This window comes from Mustela nigripes, chromosome 11 (assembly GCF_022355385.1).
Source record: "Mustela nigripes isolate SB6536 chromosome 11, MUSNIG.SB6536, whole genome shotgun sequence".
Classification (NCBI taxonomy): Eukaryota; Metazoa; Chordata; class Mammalia; order Carnivora; family Mustelidae; genus Mustela; species Mustela nigripes.
In genome coordinates this window covers 3383516-3403938 of record NC_081567.1, presented here as the reverse complement: position 1 = coordinate 3403938, position 20423 = coordinate 3383516, and the positions used below count along the sequence as shown (strand labels likewise).

Here is a 20423-nt window from a genome sequence, read left to right as displayed (position 1 = left end):
AGGGGGGCCCGGGCGCCGGGGCCGCGGGGGCCGCGGCGGCGGGGAAGGCGGCGGCCGCGGCGGCGGCGGCGCACAGCACGGGGCTGCAGGGCGCCGAGCGCAGCGCCAGCAGGGCGCGGGCCCCGCTGTCCTCGCCGACTTCGGCCATGTTCGCGCAGCTCCGAGCGGCCTCCGGCGGCGGCGCGGCGGCGGGGGGCGGGGCTCCGCGGGGCGCGGGCGGCCGCGGCATCCCGGACCGGATCGCTGCGGAGCGGAGCCGGAGGCCGAACGAGCGCGCGCCCCCTCCCGCCGGCGCTCCCGTGGCGAGCCGGGGAGGTGTCCACGCCGGCCCGCGCACTGCCCTAACCCCGCCGCCGCCCCCGGCCCCAGCTGCCGCCTCGCCCTGAAGGGGTCGCGGAGGGGAACCTCCTGAAAGTTTCCCTGGAAAGTTTTGCTCCAGGCTCCCTGGGGACAGGGACGAGTGACCTCAGCAGTCTCCGGACCGGACTCGCTCCCTCCCTCGGCCCACCCTAAATTGAGGTCACACTCACTGGAATGAACGATTTTCGAACTGTAATTGAAGTCTGTCAAAAGATGCTTGTGATCCCTAATGCCCCGTGTGTCTTTCTAGTGTCATTTATTCACTCAACAAACAGCCAGCTCAAATCTCGCGGCTGCACTCTGGGCACCAGCCACCGCCCCGGCTGGCTCGTGGGGAGCCAGATGCCGGACCAGTGTGGAATTGGGGCTCGGATCCCTTTGGTGCTGCAGTGTGCTGGTCAGGCCTTCCCCCTTCAGCCGATCTGGTCCGGTAACAAATGTGGCGAGTCCTGCAAGGCATTGCTGAGTGGTGGCCTGTGAGTATGCGGGGAGATGGGGCCCCCAGGGTGGGAAGCTTGTCTGTTTACTCACTTTCCCCTGGACCTGCAGTCCATGTTGGGCCAATCATCACCTCAGCAAATACACAGAGACAGACAGAGATAGGCAAATGTAGGGGGGGCAGGGTTGGTCAAGGAACATATTTTTATGAAAAGCTGTAACAAGAGAACCTTCTTGACAGAGGGAGGAGGACAGTAAAAATGGGGTCAGGGATCTCGTCCCTAAGGAATGACGCAAGTCCAAGGCTGATCTGGGGGATGGCATTCCAGCCATGCAACAGCACGTGTTAAGGAAGGGAGCGTGGCACCCTGGGGGGGGGGGGGGGGGTGACAAGTACCTGGGGATGGAAGCGAGGGTGACCAGGTCAGCTGAACCCGATTAGGGCCATTTGGGTCATGTCCGGATTTAGGTCTTATTCCACTAGCCACGGAAACCAGTGAGGGGTTATTGGCAGAAGGACATCATGTAGACCCACATATTTGAAATAGAATCACCACCTGGTATGTGGAGTCTGCATCAGAAAGGGGTCAGTGACTGTGGGTGGCCGGTTGGGAAGCTGGTGGCCCAGGCAAGGGGGTGTTGGAGGAGTGAGGTGGACAGATGTTGGGGGATCCGGGCAATACTTATGTCACCCAAAGGTATGTAGAATGGGGCGGTCACTTGAGAAAACAGGATGGCCCTTCTTCAAAACATTAAACATAAAGTGACCACACGATCCAGCAATGAGACTTCTAGGTATAAAGCCAAAAGAACGGAAAGCGGGGTCTTGAAAAGGTATTTGTACACCCACATTCAGAGCAGCATTATTTTCAACTCCCAAAGGCATGAGCCAAAGTTCCATCGACACACGTGGGATACACAGGCAAGGGAATAGCGCTCAGCCTTGAAAAGGAAGCCAACTGACACCACGTGGAGGAAGCTCGCAGCCACAGAAAGACATGTCCCGTCCCAAGAGTGGTCAAGGTCTTAGACGCGGGCAGTGGAAGGGTGGACCTCAGGGACTGGGTGGAGCGGTGGAGAATGGAGAGCTAATGTGGACAGAGTTTGGGTTTTGCAAGATTAAAGAGGTTTTGGTGCTGCATGGTGGTGATGGTTGCCCAGTACTGTGACTGTACTTAACACCACCGCACTGTACATCTAATATAGTTAAGCCGGTGAAATTCACGTGGTCTATTTTACAGTGGGATCTATATTTTTAAGAGCAAGGGATTTACATGCAACCTCCAAATTTCTTTCTTCTGGCTCATCTGAGGGGACTTCCCTCATTTTAATGCCAGGTCTGTTTGAGGACAAGTGGTCCAGGTGTACCTCCAGGCCCTTCTGGACTATGATGCATGAAGACTTATGCATAACCTAAGCTATAGGAATCTTTTCCCGAAGACCAAGAACCTGCGTGTGCTAACGCCAGGAGCTCACAGGGCTGATGCCGGGTGACCTTGCCAAGTCCGGAACCCCATCATTTCCAATTCCTTCCTCCAATAGCCAGCGGCTCGATATACTGACAGAGTCGGCAGAGGGCATAAGGAAAGGGCCAGTAAGGACCACTGAGGACAGTGGGTTCTTCTCGCTCTGTCCTGGTCTAGAGGGCACGCTGAACCTGGTCCAGAAAGCACGCGCTCAAGAAAGGAGCAATGAACTGCTGGCCGGGGAGAGCCTTGTCAACCTTTGGGATCCAAGATACGCAGGCTCTTACCCTGTTAGAAGCCACTGGAGCTGGCTGTGGAAACAGGAAGGAACAGAAATTAACTCCAAGGCACTAAACCATCGACAAGGAGGCCGAATTGGGAGGTGACCATTAAGGCTGTGTTGGAAAGAGGCAGTGAGCTATCTGGAGAATGAACTCATTAAAAAAAAGAAAGAAAGACAAGACAAGATATGGGAACACATTATTTCTCCAAGAAGATACATCGATCACAGACAAGCACAGGAAAAGATGCTCAACTTCATTGCTTGTTAGGAGCCAGCTAAAACAACAGGAAGATACTACTGGACACCTATTAAAATTACTTAAAGGAAATGATGAAGCCATCTGTCGTTGCCAACGAGGAGGGGTGGCAGGCCCCCCGGCATAGCGGGTGTTTGAGAAAACGGTCTGGCGGGTTCTCGTGGAGGTCAGCAGACTGACCCGATGGCTGGCAGTCCCATCGCTAGGCTTGAACCCAAGTGAAGCGAAAGCTTGTGTTGACACAAGGACCTGTACACAAATACTCACCACCGAGCGCTGGAAACACCCCAACCGCCCCGAAGAACCTCAGCCGGGAAAGGGGTAAACAAACTGCCGTACAGTCACGTGATGGGCTTTGCGGCCCCAGGAAAAGGAGCAAAGTGTGAAACGACACGGAGGAACTCCCCCGATGTGCTGCGTGTGCTTTCTCTTCTGGGCCATTCTTGGCGAAGTACAACTCGAGAAATGGAAGCAGGTGAGTGGGGGCTGGGGGGCTGGGGAGAGGCTGAGCATAAAATGACACGTGGGAATTTTTTTTGTCGGGGGGGGTCGGTGATGGTGGTGGCAACTGTGTGACTCTGTGTGTCTGCCCAAAGTAGCAAAACTGTACACTCAGAAAAGTGAATTTTACTGTATGTAAATAGTACCTTTTTACAAATTGTGAAACAACTCTACAGAGCTTGTGTTTACAGACCCCCGTCAAGGATTAAGAACCAGGCTGCCCAAATCAGAAACCATGAGCCACGACTGGCTGTCTATATGTATATTCTAATTAAAATGAAGGAAAATGAAACTTTCCGCTCCTCCGTGGGCATGGGCCATGTTTCCAGTGTGGGATCTGGACAGCTGCGTGGCTGCCGTGCTGATCGCTGCAGATAAAGAACATTCCCATCATTGCAGAAAGTTCTACCGGCTGCGCTGCTCCGAGGGTGGGGTGAGGCTGGGCTGCTGGCTTCTGGTTGCTCCTCTCTTTATCTTTCAAAGTCCGGATTCACACCCTGCGCAGAGTAACTGCACAAAACCCACAAAGAAGGGACGGTGGGGAGCCCAGGCAGCTCTGAGGGGTTTTCACTTGGTCTTGGGGCAGATACGTGCAAAGAAGCAGAGCAGAGCCCCAGCATGAGACAGGAGGCTGAGGGAACCTTCAGCCCCAGAGCTGGCTGGTGGGGCCGAGGAGGAGAAGCCTCTGAGTTTGGAAGCTGCTGGTCCACACCAGCCTCCTGGAGGGGTGGGAACTCTCTTAACATCTGTCAAATGCCCGGGGAACCCAGACCACCATCTTCTCATCCTTTTCCTGTCTGCCGAGTGTCTCTTCCTGCTGCTGCCGTATCCTCCTGGGATCCTTCCTGCGGCCCCGGGGCTGCTTCCTGCCTCTTTGCTGAGTCCTGAGGGCCTCCCGTCACGCAGCCACGGGACCTCGGGCCCTTACTGGACGGGACTGCAAAAGACAGCCAGAGAGGGACAGAGAGCGCGAGAGACAGAACAGTCCTCCATCGGAGCCCTGCCTTGCGGGGTTTGAGACGGCAGCCCAAGAACCCAAGAGATGTGAGCCCGGCTGCGTGCAGAGCTCCCTGGGAGCAGGCTGACTTGTTTTTCTTTTACAGCCTACCACCCTGTCCTTCCTGAAACACCAGTTCGGGAAAAGCTGTGTCTGACTTCGGCAACACAGGACGAAACCAAGGCTGGGGTGGAAAGTTCTCTTGGCGGGATACCCTGGTGCTGGCACTTGGGAAAAGGGGCCGACTGGGTGTGACTCATCGACTGCTGTGTGATCAGTGGCTTCCACAGGCCGTGGCTTCCGTCAGAAACACACATGTCACCTCCCAGTTTCTGTAGGTCAGGGACTGGGGAATGATTTAGCCAGGCGGCTCTGGCTTGAGGGTCTCTGTCAAGATGTCGGTCCCCAGCTGGGGGACCTCCCCACAGGCGGGGTGGGGGCAGGGTGGCTGGCTTCCCTTAGGAGGAAGCATCCAAGAGAGAGCAGAGGGAGGGCCGCACGGTCTCTGTATGACCCTCGGAAGCCCCACCCTGCCATGTCGACCACATCCCCGTGGTTACAAGGTCAGGTCAGCTCAGTACGGGAGGGCACCCCCCGGGGAGCGCTCTGGACGGATTACAAGAGCATTGCACGATGGACATGGCCAGGGTAGGTGTTTTCTTCTGATCTTCACCATGAAGACCTGATGGGGTGGGGAAACTCGCGAAAGTCTCAGGACGTCCCCAGGATCGAGACTTTTCAGCTCCCAGATGTGTCCAGTGTCATTGAGGGGTGGCTTTCCTGACCCCTCCGGGTTCCCCCTCTGCTTCCTGTTCTCGGGCTTGCACTCTGGGCAGCTGTGGCTCTCTGCGTCCACTGCCTGTCTCCCGGTGTGTGGACAGAGGTCTGCCCTGGGGCCTCGCTTCTCGGAGGGGTCTGAGAAGAGCCGAGCCGTTCATTTCCCGCGTGCTCGCCTTTCTCGCGAAGTGTGGATGGAACCGTGGTGTGTCTATGGCCCTGGCACGCGGGACTGGGAGCGGGAAGTGAGGATAAGTGATGGTTCAGCAGCTCTGTTTCTGCTTCTCAGCAAAGGTTTGAGTGTCCACCCCCATCGCAGACGGCTCGATCCCCTAAGAGCTCGAGTGCTAGCTCTTCTGGAGAGAGGTCTGAAGGGCCCCGTGGATCACATCTGCACCTGGTGAACAGGGTCCCCCAGCTTCCCGGCCTCAGGTCAGAGCCCGGACAGGGAAGCACTACGGCATGGCGATGCGGTGGCCGTTCTAAGGGTTCGCGTTCCCGGACATGTGCAGGAATGCGTGAGGGACAGCTTCCAGCCCCTGAGTTTCCAACATGCAGCCACCGGTCCCACGCAGCCACTGAGCATGTGAAATGTGGCTGGTCCAGAGATATGCTGAAAGTGTCAAGTACACTAGACAACGGATTTCAAAGACTTAGTTACAAAAAAGGCAACATATGATTGATACATTCATAGTTTTTATATGGGTTACAGTTTGAAATGATAATATTTGGGGCATACTGGGTTAAATAGTGTAACACTAAAATTAAAGTCACTTACTTATTTTCACCCTCTTAACGCAGCTCGTAGAATATTTAGAAGTACATCTGTGTCTCACATTCTATTTCTGCGGGATGGTATGTTAGAGGCCAGCGACCCTTTTGGGGTCCGGTAGATATTTCTGTTTTCCTGACGATGCTTTCCATTTGTGTTTGAGCAGAGCAAGGACTCCTAGCTCTCAGTTTGGTGTCTCTGTGGCGTGGGGATTCCTTCCTCTCTTACTTGTCAGATCGCCTTGTGCAAGTCGCCGTGTCCAAGTGGCCTGCGCCTGTAGCTGAATCTGCCACGGGAGGGAGGTATAGACGTTGAAGGGATGTGCAGAGCGTGTGCCGAGCCATGCATGGTGTCTGCCCCAGGGTGCTTTGGTCTTTGGCCATGGGAACCAACGCCGGCCAACTTAAACAAGAAGGGAATTCATCCATGTGTTGCTGGGCAGTTCACAGGACCAAAGAGAGCCAAGGTCCGGGCTTCTAAAAAGGGTGGGAGTCAGCCGCCGTGGGAATTTAGAGCAGCAGCACCCCAAGGCTGTTCTCTTGTGGGGGAAGGGGGTGCAGTGGGGGCCCCTGGGGATAGAACAGCTCAGGCTTCTCCCCTTCTTGCACTATCCCTTGTGTGCAGGAATGCCCAGGGGTCGGCAGCTGGCCGGCCGGCAGGGGCTCTGGATCCAGGTCTGGGCCAAAGGTGGGCAGACCTCGAAGACACAAGCAGAGGGCGGCCGGTCCTCCAAGCAAAGTCTAGCCACTGTGAGCGGGAGGGGGAGGGTGTGCTGAGCAGGCAGAAACAGTACGTATCCACTGCCTCATTCCAACCTGATTTCGTCAGTGACCACTGGAGGACTCCGCCAATTCAGCTCTTTTGAGAGACTCTTTAAGTCCATCTTTGCAAACTCCGAAATGTGGAAACACATCAGACTCGTACAGAAAGGGGAAGGAAAAAAATAAACCTCCACGGACCCGTCACCCAGCTTCCCTGAGGATCCAGGTAGGGTCAGGCTTGTCTCATCTATAAGCACCCCCCAAATCCTCCTGAATCATTTTGGAGCACATCTCAGGCATTATATCATTTCCTGTAACTCCACGGGTGTCTCTCCGAAACAAGAGTTTGTTTAAAATAAATAAATAAACAGCCACGGTGTCATCACCCGTAGAAGAATCCCAACAATGCTGTAATCGGACCATGTTTCTGGCCGGTGTTCAGATTCTCACTTTTTTTTTTTTTTTTTTTAAGATTTCATTTATTTCTTTGACAGACAGAGATCACAAGTAGGCAGAGAGGTAGGCAGAGAGAGAAGGGAAGCAGGTTCCCTGCTGAGCAGAGAGCCCCATGTGGGGCTCGATCCCAGGACCCTGAGATCCTGTCCTGAGCCAAAGGCAGAGGTTTTTCAACCCACTGAGCCACCCAGGCGCCCCAAGATTCTCACTTTTTAGCAACGTTATGGAGGCAGAAATTCAACTTCACCCCGTGAGTGCAGTCTGACGAACTGTCACCCTGTCCAGTCTTTTGATATTATTTAGAATGTTTCCACCGCTCACAACGGCAGCCAGTCCTCGCTCGGGAGAACAGCGTAGTGAAAAGTTATAACGTACACTCAGGGTTCAGCCCTGCACCTCCACCCTGGGGAATCTGTTCAAAAGAAATGAACGCACATGCCACAGACTTCTCCGTGAATGTTCACAGCAGAATTATTCATAAAACCCGAACTGGAAACGATCCACATGTCTATCAACTAGTGGGCTGGTTTCCCTTTTTTTAAAAAAACTTGATTCCTACAATCAAGCCCGATCGGCACGAACAAGGACATTAAGGATGAACCCCAAGCCTGGTGCTTAGAGAAAGCCTCACGATGAATGATTCTGTGTCTGGGAAATGGGTAAGAAGGGAAAATTTGGGAGGAGAAAGCATCTCGGGGCGGCCTGAGGGCCCCTTCTAGAACTCTTCCCTTTCTCTCCTCCCTCCTCAGAAGCTCTAGCATCAGCTAGAGGCTGGTGAGTTCAGTTCTGCAGTCCCAGTGGCCTCCACGCAAGGGCACACGAGGCTGGGCTAGGTCCAGAAATAAATGCAGACAGAACAAGATACAAATTTAGACACCAGGAAACCTCCTGCCCATGTCTTGTTGGGGACCATGTCTTTATGTCTTAAAACAATACTTTGCTTCTGTCTTGTTTGAAGTCTTTAAAGTGGGGTGGGGGGTGTTTTAATCTGATTTGCAAGCAGATGCCAAAACAGAGGGAGGTGCCGTCACATCTGGGTTTTTTTTTTTTTTTAAAGATTTTATTTATTTATTTGTCAGAAAGAGAGAGCGAGCCAGAGCGAGCACAGGCAGACAGAATGGCAGGCAGAGGCAGAGGGAGAAGCAGGCTCCCTGTCGAGCAAGGAGCCCGATGTGGGACTCGATCCCAGGATGCTGGGATCATGACCTGAGCAGAAGGCAGCTGTTTAACCAACTGAGCCACCCAGGCGTCCCTGTAACATCTGTTTATAACCAGGAGGCTACCCTTCAGATAGGGTGGGTCGGGGCCCCCAGCTCACAGCGTTTTGCTTGTGCCTACGAGGACGTGATCTTCCCCAAGACCTCCGGCAGCTTCTCGTCCATCCGCACAAGGTGGCTGGAGGCCACTGTTGTCCTGGTTCGGCAGCTGGGAGGACAGAGACTAGATCTGAAGTGTTGTCACAGCCCATGGAAGCTGCTGGTGAAAAATGAACCCAACTAGTCCCCAAAGCAGATCTCTCCCTTTGGCGATGTGCTGCATCATACTTTATTTCCGTTAACATTTATTGTGTGCTTGCTGTATGCCGGCCACTGTGCTAGGCACCTCGCCTGTCTTAGTTCGTTCTCTAAACGACCCCGTGAAAGCGTGATCACCAGCCCTGTTTGACAGTGCAGACAAGTGAACCAAGGTTTAAAGAAGTGAAAGGGTCACCCGAGGCCCCCCGGCTTGTTTAGCTGCCAGACCAGGGTGTTGTCAAAGCCCACTTGGGCTCTTTGTACCCCCTGCTCCTTGCGGATTGCTGAAATTTATTAGGGGAAGGGGAATTTTCTAAAATACACAGGCAAAAAGTTTTCCCTTAATGCTTCCTACAAAATGCTTTGTCACCCACACAGGTGACAATACGCTTCTGCTCCCTCGGTTAGGAGAGCTGATGGCTCAGAAGGGTGGTGGGCGCGTGGACAACCCCCTCAGGTTCCAGGTGCGGCTCCCACACTTAAATTGCCTGCAAGTTACTCGCTCCCTCCTGTGCCTCAGTTTCCCATTTCCTATAAACCTCTGGAGTAGATGGGGGGGGGGGTCCTGTGTGTAGAGGGCACACTGCAGTGCCTGGCAGGGAAGCCAGATCTCAGTGTGCTACTCGTCATCAGGCCCAATCACCCCACTGCTGTTCAAGAAGGGTTACCTCTGGCCAACGGTCACTAATCTCATATGTTTCAACCAATGGTTATCATCAGAACCCAAGCTCAATAAAATAGACACAGACCCAAGTGTAGAGCGCAACCAGAAATCCCCCAAGGTCTGTACAGGGAAGAAGATGGAGCCACACACAGTGAGACAAAATGAGACTGGACATCCTGGACGCGGCACCACAGGGGGCGGCTGCCTGCTTCTCACCCGCTTCCAAACGCACATGACCACAGTCTCGGTTTCGAAGTGGGAGGAAAGGAAGCAGCGAACGCAGCTCCCCACATCTGTGAAGAAATGCGTAGCTTAGAGAAGGAAATGGAATTCCAGAAGCCCTGGCTTCCAGCCCAACGCCCAGCCATTTATCAAAAGCATGGCTGGGCCAGACGCACTCCGATCGGGGGGTCACTGAAAGCAGATGAGATGCTGGCCTCCCGTTCTGCGCGCACCTTTGCCGCGGACGCGGTACGGGGAGGCCGCAGAACTCACACGACACCCGCACAGCCCAGCATCTCCCGGTGTCCGGTATCCACCGGTCGTATTTCCCCTCCGCTGTTTACCCAATCACAGCATCAGAGGGAAAGGCAAGCTGGCTAAGAGAGTCTCACAGAGCTCATGCTAATGGAAAAGGACTAAATTAGTAAGACACCATTTTGCTTCCCTCTTTGTATGTCTGTCGGTGCCCTGGAGAATGAGCCACGAGCTGCCGAAGTTGAAGGGCGCGGGCACATCCACTCACCAGGTTGGAAATCCTCCCGGGCAAGTGTTTTCTTGCCACGCCAAAAGCAGCAAATGCAGGTCCTCAAGGGTATTTAGAATAAACCAAGAATAAAAGGATAACGTTTGAAAAAAGCACCAAAAAACAAAACAAAAAAAACCCCAAAACCCCAAAACAAAACAGAACACAGCAAAAGAAAGAAAGGAAAGAAAGGAAGAAGGAACAGAGTACAGGACCCAGGATCCCTGAACGTCTCTCAAAAGTAAGAATGAAAACTGCTGATTCCCACTTGGGAAAAAGCCATGCTTGACCCACGCACAGAGAAACAAATGGGACTCCTATGACACCTGCATGCTTCTCTGTGGGCCGACGATCAGCAGCTACTCTCGCGCGTGGGGCCTGACTGTCCGGCCCCTCCCCTACAGACTTGAATTAGCCATCGAAGACTTACAACGCTCCAGGGGGGAGAGGGCTCTCCTCTCTAGGATGCCAGAGGTGAAGCGGTGTTGGAGTGAGGAGATCGGGCCGCACGGCCCCCGGGAAGCCACCGTGGGCAGTTGTGGCTCTGGTCCGGTGCTGCTGGCAGTCACGTGCTCGCAGGTGGTGCTGCAGGGTGGGTCAGGACCACAGGCTGCAGTTACGAGGGCAGAAGCACTAGCAAGCTCCTCCGTGCCTGTTCTGCACTTCCTCCTAACTCGCACAACTCCGGTGTTGCTTGGGATGGCCTTGAGCCTTCCTTGAGGCCAGGGGCAGCCACTCAAGGTCACTGCGCTTCATGTGCTTCAGGGCTCAGGATGACCGACGCGTTCCAGTCTGCCTAGACTTTCTTGGGTGTAGCGATGAGAGTCCTGCATCCTGGGAGACCCCATGGTCCCAGGCAAACTGGAACTGTTGGCCATTCTCCAAGAAGGTTCTTTGAAAGGGGAAGAGGCCACTGGCCAGCACATGTCCCTTTGCCTGTCCCCCTTCTGCTGCACGGGGTGTGGGCTCGCTGGGCTGCACTGGGTTAGCAGAGGGCTCATGGGTCAGGCCCTCTCTCCATGCACCATCCCGGCCTGTGACGTCCAGGCCTTCCTCAAGGCTCCTCTCAAATGCTAACAGCTCAGGTCACTGGCAGCTGGAAGATTCCTTCCTCCTCAGACACGGCGTGTAGGCAGGATGACTGGATGAGTGTCCTGGGGCTGCCGAAACAAAGTACCCCAAACCGAGTGGCTTAATCCACAGAGAAGTGTTGTCTCAGTCTGGAGGCTGGAAGTCTGAGACCGAGGCACAGGAGCTAGGGGAGGACCCATTTCCAAATTTCCCCTTTTCGTAAGAATCCCAGTCGTACCAGATCCGGGGCCACCCTCCTCCTGAGCGGTTCCGTTCTAACGAATTACACCTGTCGTGACCTGCTTCCAAGTAAGGCCACACTCAGAGGTGCTCGAGGCAGGGTTTTGACATACGAAAATCGTGGGGACATATCTCGACCCAGAAGTAGCATCGATCATCCGAAACTGGGATACTCTGGAGAGAAAGAAGGGACACCTGCTCAGACTGTGCCGGGATCACGGTGTGAGTGGGCTGGAGAGCCCAGGACCCGTGAGGCACCCTCCGTGACGGTGACCGGGGGTCTACATCACGCACACACGTCTAACTTCAGCACTGGCTTGGTTAGAAGGCTTTAACTGTGAAGAACAGAAAACCTGACCCCATGTGGCTCCGACACAAAGGGGACTTACAGCCTCACATGTAAGGACTCAGGAGAAAGGCTGGGCCTTGGGTGTGTGGATTTGCTAACTCTGTGGCACCACCGGGCACTCAGTTTCTCTCCGCCATGTGGCTCTTATGGCCTTGATGTGCTGACTCTGGGGCTTCTGAGGTGGCTGCAGGGGCCTTAGGCCCTCTGTCCTTCCAACCCAGGATCTGGAGACCACGTTTGCTTCGTGCATCCCTTTTTCGGAACAGAGACACTTTTCTCCCTCTCCAGCCCACCTCCCTTCATGTCTTTTTTTTTTTTTTTAATATTTCAACATTCATCTTTTTTTTTTTTAAGATTTTTATTTATTTATTTGACAGATAGAGATCACAAGTAGGCAGAGAGGCAGGCAGAGAGAGAGAGAGAGAGGAGGAAGCAGGCTCCCTGCTGAGCAGAGAGCCCGATGCGGGATTTGATCCCAGGACCCTGGGATCATGACCTGAGCCGAAGGCAGAGGCTTAACCCACTGAGCCACCCAGGCGCGCCTCCCTTCATGTCTTGTTGGCCAAAATTACCCTCCGTACCTGTGCCCAAACTACGGCCTGGCAAGGGCTGCGGGACCCACCACCACGCTTTTTTTAGCTCAGTCGTGATGCTCTCTTTGGAGCGGGGCCCCACTGCTCCTGCAGTGGAGAGGGGGGTAGGTATCTGGACAAAAGTGGAGTTCTCTGGGCAGGAAAAGGGGGGGGTAGGGAAGGGGCTGCTAGGGAGGCAGCCAGAATGCACCTCCCACAGAAGGGCAGAGAACACATGCTGAGAACCAGCGGCCCCATGGGGGGCAGCTGAAGAGGAGAGATTTCACGCCTGGGTGTGGAAGTGAAAACTAGGGCCCTGGAACCTGCAAGCTGCTACTCTGGCGGGGAAGTTAACAAAATGCAATGTTTTGGGAAGCTGGCAGCAGCCCTCACGCCTCATAAGGTGCAAGGTATGATAACCGAGAAGAGGAGATGGTCTGGTTGACCGCCCTAGACAGAAGACCCTTTCGCAGCAGATGGCACCGCAACGCAGCCTCGCTAACGAGCGCGGACGAGAAGCCAGCAATCAGTAAAAATGATTGTTACCAAGCAACAAGCCAGCACGGCAGGAGTGGAGTGAAGGGGGCCTGAATGGGCCACAGAAATCAATCATCAGAGAAAGGGGGCATGGAGGGGGCTGGGTGGGTAGGAATACCGGAGAGCCTTTCCCGTGGCTGTTCTAGTTCATCGTAAGAAAGGACACTTCTCCTGCTTAGAAACGCAACGTATGTTCGTTGGAGAAAATCACGAAGGATTTACAAAAAAAGAGATGAGTCGCAGGCCTCATCTCACCACGGACTACTTTCCAACAGGTGAGCGCATTTCCCTGAGTGCGCATGGGCCCGTGCCGCCCCCGCCAGCCCTGTGTGCGCGCCCGCATGTTCTGCCTCCTGGCTTACCTGTTTTGAGTCACTTCCCTGTACGTGGTATTTCCCCCATGTTATTAAAAGTTCTTAGCTGACATCATTTGAACCACAGAGCGCATGCATCGATCAGTGACTTTTGGCAGAACAGCATAAATCTGTGCTCCGGAAGGACTATCACCGGGTGCGGGGGAGCGGGGAGCGGAGAACCTAAGCGTTCACAGTACTCACTGCTGTCTCTGCTGCCTGGTGCAGGTAAGTCCGAGGCTCCGCCGCCTGCTGGTCTCTTCTTCAGCTGGGGGGCGGGCGGGGGGAGGTGGGGAGAAAGCCTGTATCGAGGAAGGGGTGGGAGGAACGTGTCTGATTTGTGTGTATGGGGGGGGGGGCCCAGGGGGGATTCCGGAGCATTGATTTGTGCTACAAACCATAAAGCGGAATATCAAACTCTCTAATTATTAGTGGCATTTTTCAAAAAGATGAGCCATCAAGTGCCCGAGCCCTTCCTAACAGTGAGCTGCCCCCCTGCTGCACCTTAAATCTCCTCCCTTAACTGGTCTGATGGATCCTTAAGCAGCACTGGAGAGCCATTACCATAATCATCTTTATTATGACTGTCATTTTTTTAATTAAAAAAAAAACACAAGAAACAACCACCTCACAACAGCGAGGCTGCAAAGGAACTTTCCAACTCCCCTAGTAAGACTCCCCCTGATTTGCCCACGAGGCTGGTCTATCTACACCCCGAACACGGATACCATCCACTCATTTAATTCCAGTAACCTTTAAGGAGTGAGGAGGCCTTGCCGATATCAAATCAAGCCATGTGATCTGTTTCTCAGGTTTATTATTTTTGCGAGTCGAGCATCTGCCCTCCTGAGCTGAAGCAATCCACTGATCACGCTGCGTGACGACGACGCTAGTCCCCCTCCCCCCCACCGACCCCGCATCATTCCTATCCTCTGTACCAAACCTGGTTCAGACCCACAAGACAACCACTGTATCCGAGCCGGGCCAAATTCTACACTTCAAAGCGTGTTCCCTGTATTGCCGGGTGAAGGTTGATGCCTTTCCAGTGAATTCGTTGTCTGTATCCAAATGATTTTCCAAGCTAATACGATACACTGGTTTTAAAAGGATGGTCTTCCGTCCTCACACAAACGGACGGCATGCCACTATTCTTAGAGCCAATTTTTTTCCCCTTTTGGCTCAGTGGGTGAAAGCCTCTGCCTTTGGCTCAGGTCATGATCTCAGGGTCCTGGGATCGAGCCCCGCATCGGGCTCTCTGCTCCGCGGGGAGCCTGCCCCCCCCCCCGCCCTCTCTGCCTGCCTCTCTGCCCACCTGTGATCTCTGCCTGTTGAATAAATAAATAAAATCTTAAAAAAAATATTTATGAAAAAGAACGTGCTTCCGTTCAGAGGTGTAAAAATCTTAGACTGTTGGTCCTCATGCCTGATAGGGGCCGCAGCATCTGGACGGAAAAAGCCATTTCTCTCTGCGACAGGAGAATCCGAACGCTGGCCCACAGATATCAGGCCTGCTCCCTTGGAAATGAAGACTCGTCTTGGTCAGTGACGGCTTGCTGTTTGGCCTTGGTGTGTCTGTTTAAGAAAAGAAGCCAAACTTCGTATTTATAGAATAACGAATAACGCAGTGCTAGTTCCTGGTTGACAGCAGAATGGCAACATCAGAATGAGAGACAAGCATGGGAGCTGAGAGTCAAGGTCATGTGAGGGGAGGGAGAGAGATGGAATGTTTTTTCCTCCTCCCACCTTCCTAGTAGGTGTCTGCTTAAAAAAAAAAAATCCTGTAATTGGTTGTTTTTTGATTTTTAAAATAAAGAGGGGGCTGCATGCAGGCGAGACTGCTCGCTCACGGGCCCTGCCTCCCGCGTGGAGCCTTCTGGAGCATGTGGGGGACCTGGTCACATTCCAAATCTCCCTCCAGCTGCCAGGAAACAAGTGTTTGTGTGAGTCTGGGAGCCCTAGCATCTTGTTGGTCTCATACTGGAGAGTGGTGGTGGTGGGGGTGGGGGTCGTTCTGCTCAGGTCTCTGCAGAGCTCTTCCTGCTTGGAAAAGAGGTTTTGTTTGACTCTTTTTGGCCTCGGGAGCACCAAAGGGAGTGATTAACAGGGAACCACCTCAAGATTTCAATAGAGAGCTCCCAGGGCGGGCAGGGCCTTTGTTTGGCAGAAAACAGGCAATAAAGCTGAGATAGGGCTGCCAGCTGGGAGTCCGGTCCTCCGCTGCTTGGTTTTGCCCCTGCCGGGCCAACCTCAGACCTGTGCTGGTCTGTAAAAATGCATTTGCCTGCATCCTGGGCAGTGCGATTCGCAGGAGCTTTCTCCTCCGGAGTGGGCCCTGGAGTCTGGCCGGCAAAGTGGGGAGGCCTGGCCTCACAAAGTGCTCGGCGGCCAGGGGCCCAGAGACCCTGTTCTCTTTTGTGAGATCCCGCAGGCAAGAGAAGAGCAAAAGCGTTGGGGGCGGGGGGCTGGGCACTGGTGACGTGTGGTCCTGGGGAAGGGGTTGGCTGGGCCTCCAGGCCTCAGTGCCGGGAGTAGAAGACAGGCTCCTATGACCACCGCAGAGTCTAGGCAGTGCTTGGGAAGTGGAAGGGAGGGGACAAGGCAGAGGGGAATTACAGCAGGAAGCAAAGCAACAGCCAGGAGGCCCGGGCCCGCAACCGCGGCCTCAGCAGGTCCCACACCAGCTTGACATTGCTTGGGCGCCTGAGTCTGAGCGCGGGCATCAGCGGGTTGTTCTAGACACAGTTGAGTGAGGGGCAACAACACGTGAGGGCTACAAGGGACAAAGGCCACACCACACGGTCCCCTGACAGCATCTGTCCCACCGAGTCCTGTCCAGCGGTGCCCTGAGCAGTTACTCTGGTCATCTCCATGTTAAAGGTGAGCACCTAGAGGCATGCTGAGACACACAGGCAGGGAGCTCTGGCACCGAGGTGTAAACGGGGCTTGATCCTGACCTCACACCCACCTCGCAGTGTGGACAGGCCATGCAGTCAGGACAGAGAGTCATCAGGAGAAAGAAAAAACCCCAAATGGAAACCCACTGTAAGTTTCCTTACAGTCACACTGTCTAAGAGCATTCTGGTCAGCACATGGGTACAGTTCTTTCCTGCTCTTTGTATGGTGTACCGTGTACATCTCCTCTCCCCAACCTTTTAAAATTGAGGAATGTAATGCCTGTCCACACACACACACACACACACACACACACACACAGGTGCATACATCTCGCAAATAAAGATGTGTTCACTTTCTGCTTCAGTATAACAAACGACCACAAATTTGGGAACTTAAAAATGCACTTACCTCCACTTCCGTGGGGCAGGAGCTGGGGCTTGGCTATAGCTGGGTCCGGCTCAGTGTCTCCAGGGTCTATGATCCAGGGACAGGCTGACCTTTGCTCTCGTCTGGAGATGCGACTCTTTCAAGCTCATTCAGGTCACTGGGAGATGCGTATCCTTGTGACTGCAGGACCGAGGGCCCCAGCTTCTTCCTGGTTGCCGGCGGGAGGCCACCCTCAGGTTCTGGAGGCTGCCCACAGTCCCCGGCCACGTGGTCCTCTCCGGGGGCTGTTCACTTGGCTGTTCGCTCCTGCAAGGCCAGCTACAATGTCCGTCTCCAGTCATCCTGGGAAAACAAGCATGACGGTGTGACACCCATCATCCTTCACAAATGACATGACATCGTCAAAGGAGGGACATCCCGCCCCTTTCACCAAATTCTGTTGGTCAGAAGCACATGACGGGTCCAGCCCACATTTGCACGGAGGGAATGATACAGGGAGTTGACTCACTGGGGGTCCCCTTGGGGTGTGCCCAAGTGGAACCTAGGTGAAGAAACGGAACATCGACCACCAACCTGGAAGCCTAACTTACCCACTCCCGTCTCCACTTAGGGGTAAGACCATTGCCGAGCCGGAACCGGCTCACGATAACCAAATGTTAAATCTTCAGGCATCCTTTGGGCTTGCTGTTGAACAGGTACTATCAAAAGTTAAATTAGGTAAGTTTACAGTGAAATCGGTGCTATTGACAACAAGGTTTCAAAATCCATTACTTCCCAATTATCCTACCATGACCTATGCTCTCCAGATTATCTACATCTATCCGATGCCTATGCTGGAAGTAGCATTCTCAACCCTGCCCTCAGACACTCCATGTCGGCCGCTTGAAATCGGCCACCAGAGGAATATTTATATTGCCGGAATCTAGAAATGTTATAGTTCAGAGCTTGGAGGTTGAAAAGCGTGGTAGACAAAACAAAGACTATGCTGCAGAGATTGCATGTGCCTGGCAGAGTCTAAAGTATTTGCCATCTGACCCAACCCCTAGTCTAGACTTCAAGTAATAGAGAAAATTAACAATGTATTTAAACTTAACTTTGTGTCAAGTCTGTAGCCCTTATCTAGTAAACAGCACAAAACGTTGAGGGAAAACTGTATTTGGAAGCCACCATCGAATTTGGCAAAGCAGTTGTTCACAGCACTAATGAAATTCCCACGTCTCTTTGGCTTCCTTCCTGTCTTACTTATTAATGTAACATCAGCCGTGTTCATACCCGGGATTACATTGACTGACAAGTTTGTTGGGAAAATAGTAGGTTGGGAGGCAACTGAATCTGCCAGATCGGGGGAGAATTTCAACTAGGGGTTGGCCAGGGTACAAGAGTCCAGCGAAAGCAAGTAAAAGCGTTCTCCGAGCATCAGTGGGCTCTGAGAGGTTTAGAAATGAGACTTTGGTTTATCATATAGAGGGGCGCTGCCCTTGCTTGGTATCAGCGACATTCCTAATAAACTGAGGCACGCCTACAGTCCCATGGCCTGACCTTCATCGTGAGCCCGTCCTGGCTTCCCCAGGTAACTCGGCCAGGTTTAGAGTCGCCTCTTTCCCACGGGTGACCCAGGCCCCTCAGAGCCCAGAGCAGCGCCTGGCACACAGGCATTTTAGATGTTGCCGAAGCACGCAAGCTCCAGCGGAATACTGACTTTGACAGGGCAAAGCAATTGTGAACCTTTCCGAGAAAATGACAAAAAGGAAGAAAAAAAAAAAAAGTCGGGGGTGGGGGGGGGGGGGTTTGCTTTCTCAGGCCGGCAGCCTCGTCCTATCTTTCTGGCATCAATGGGGTATAAAATCAAAGGCGAGTCGAACAGCCCTACTAGGGGGCCGCACAGCCCTGTGCTCAGCGTGCGCCCCGCAGCTGACGGTAGAAGCTGGACACGTCACTGCTCCACTCTCTCGGCCACCCGCCAGCGCCGCCCGGCTCGCATTCACCTCGCACGGGGCACCGGGGAGCGCCCCCGCGGCCGCCGCACAGCAACGGGGACTCAGGCTGCTGGCGGCGAGCCCAGAGCTCCGCCTCCGGGGCCACGTGGACGCCGGAGGCCCCGCCCCGCCTGCCGCGGGATCTCAGGGCCAGCCCGGCGCGGGCGCCGCGGGCGCGACCTTGGGCGGGTCGTACCGCCCCCGTCCGGGACCCCGGGATGGGCGGAGGCGCAGCTGTCGCGAGGACGTAACCGACCCACGCCCCGCTCGCGCTCAGACCGGAAGGCGCGTCGTGACGCATTGTGCGCAGGCGCGACGTGCAGTGCAGGGCGCGGGGCCGCCACCTGGGGGCGCCGCTGGCCGCCGGCGCCGCGGGGGGAAGGGAGACGCAGCGCTGGGACCGGACCACGTGCGCACCACGTGGCGCACCCGGCAGCCCGGGACCCTGGTAGGGCGACACGACCCGCCACACCGCGCAACCAGCATGCCGGAGAAGGCGAAAGAAGCGGTCTCCCCGCTGGCACCCCTGCTGACCTCTGGCCTTCGATCCCACCACCTTTAGGGTTACCCCTGGTCGGTGGCCGCGCGGTCTGTTTATAAACAGAGCTCCCGGCGGGACCTAAACCCCGGATCGCGGATTATCTCCCGGGGAGCGGAGTCTCATGCGCATGTGCTTTGTGCCCTCTGCGTGGCTCTTTCTGCGCAAGCGCACTGGCGAGAGGGCACGCCTCCGCACCGGGCTGGGACTTGTGTCCGGGAGGGGGAGGGCGGCGGCCGGGAAGAGCTGGGGATCAAGGCTGAAGCCTCTCCAGGCCCTGCGGGGGTCCTTCCGTGGCTACACCCCGCAGCAGGCTGCCTGGGTGCCCTGAGCCGGGGTCTCGGTCTCGTCTGTGAAGGGGACCTCAGGTGGCTGGCCAGGCATGTGAGCTCTGGACCTGACCCGATGTCCTCCCTGGTCCACGTGGAGGCCCCAGAGAGTGTTTAAACACAGCAGCTGCAACCCCCCCCCGCGCCCTCCGCCACCCCCTGGCGCCCCCCCCCCCCCCCCCTCCCGCAAGCCTCCTATGAAATGCATGAACAAAATGTGGTGTTTACACTAAGTGGAATGCTGCTTAGGTTTAAGGGCATGGAAGGAACTGTTATGTTAGGTGTCTTACATCACAATAAGAAAGGGCAATTCTGACCCAGGGATAGGTGAACCTAGGGGACATTAGACTGACTGACAGAAGCCAGAGACAGAAGGACGACTAATGGAGGAGTCCACTAAGAGGAGAGATCTAGAAAAATAGAGGTGCCCAGGGGATGAAAATTCTTTTGATGGGGACAGAGTCAACGGATGGTGGTGGCAGCTGCTTCACGCCCCTGAACCCTGCACAGAAGAATGGTTAAAATGGCAAATCGTATGTGGTGTATGTTTTACCACATCCTCCCCACTCAACATCACACCGAGTGCTGCCCAAGGATATCCTTTCTAGGTTCTGAAAGGCTCCACCTCTCCAGTCCCTGCTCCCATCATCCTGAACCCCTCCAGCCCCAACTAGCTGCCTTTCTTACCTCGAACACACCATCATCACTGCCTCTCGGTGTTCTGATAGACATGTTTTTCCTTCTCTGCACAGCTGTTTCCTTCTTGCGGACTCATTCAACAGACACAGACCTGTGCTTATTTTCTTCTAGACGTGCAGGACTGGGGGTGCACAGGGGATCCAAACAGGAAAAGACTCTCCTCGACTTTTTATTCTGGCAGAGGGCATAGTCCATAAACACCAACAGCAAAATGTCAGCTGGCAGGAGTTCCGGGAAAACCATAAGGTGGCTGGGGACCGGGGTTTGAAGCTAGTTGGGGTGCTCTGAGGGCTGGCGGCTGGAAGCGAGTCCTGAAGGACGGAGAGATTTCCATGCAAGAGGCGGGGGAGAAGTGGAAAGGAGGATTTTTCTGGAGAGAGAAGAAGACAGCTGGTGCAAAAGCCCTGAGGCCTGAGCCGTTTTTGGAGTGTTTGAGGAGCAGGAAGAGACCAGGCAGTAGGAGCTTGTGAGGGAGGGAGGGGTTTAA

The 20423-nt window shown here is 54.6% G+C and overlaps 2 long non-coding RNA genes across 6 annotated transcripts; one reads left to right on the top strand and one right to left on the bottom strand.

The window, feature by feature from the left end:
• Positions 1-202: 202 nt before the first annotated feature.
• LOC132026447 (uncharacterized) lies at positions 203-14011 on the top strand. Of its 3 annotated transcripts, XR_009406914.1 has the most exons (5): positions 203-836; positions 1681-1821; positions 2136-3278; positions 13201-13340; positions 13925-14011. It is a non-coding gene; the product is annotated as an uncharacterized LOC132026447 (long non-coding RNA). The 3 variants fall into 3 exon arrangements; XR_009406913.1 differs by having other exon boundaries at positions 1681-3278; XR_009406915.1 differs by lacking the exons at positions 13201-13340; positions 13925-14011 and adding an exon at positions 4408-5865 and having other exon boundaries at positions 1681-3278.
• A 587-nt stretch (positions 14012-14598) lies between these two features.
• Positions 14599-18994, bottom strand: LOC132026448 (uncharacterized). 3 transcript variants are annotated; one of them, XR_009406917.1, is made up of 4 exons: positions 18905-18994; positions 16985-17092; positions 16416-16736; positions 14599-14684 (listed from the first exon to the last, which is right to left on the bottom strand). It is a non-coding gene; the product is annotated as an uncharacterized LOC132026448 (long non-coding RNA). The 3 variants fall into 3 exon arrangements; XR_009406916.1 differs by lacking the exon at positions 18905-18994 and adding an exon at positions 18380-18518; XR_009406918.1 differs by lacking the exon at positions 18905-18994 and adding an exon at positions 17934-18067.
• Between the last annotated feature and the right edge of the window lie 1429 nt (positions 18995-20423).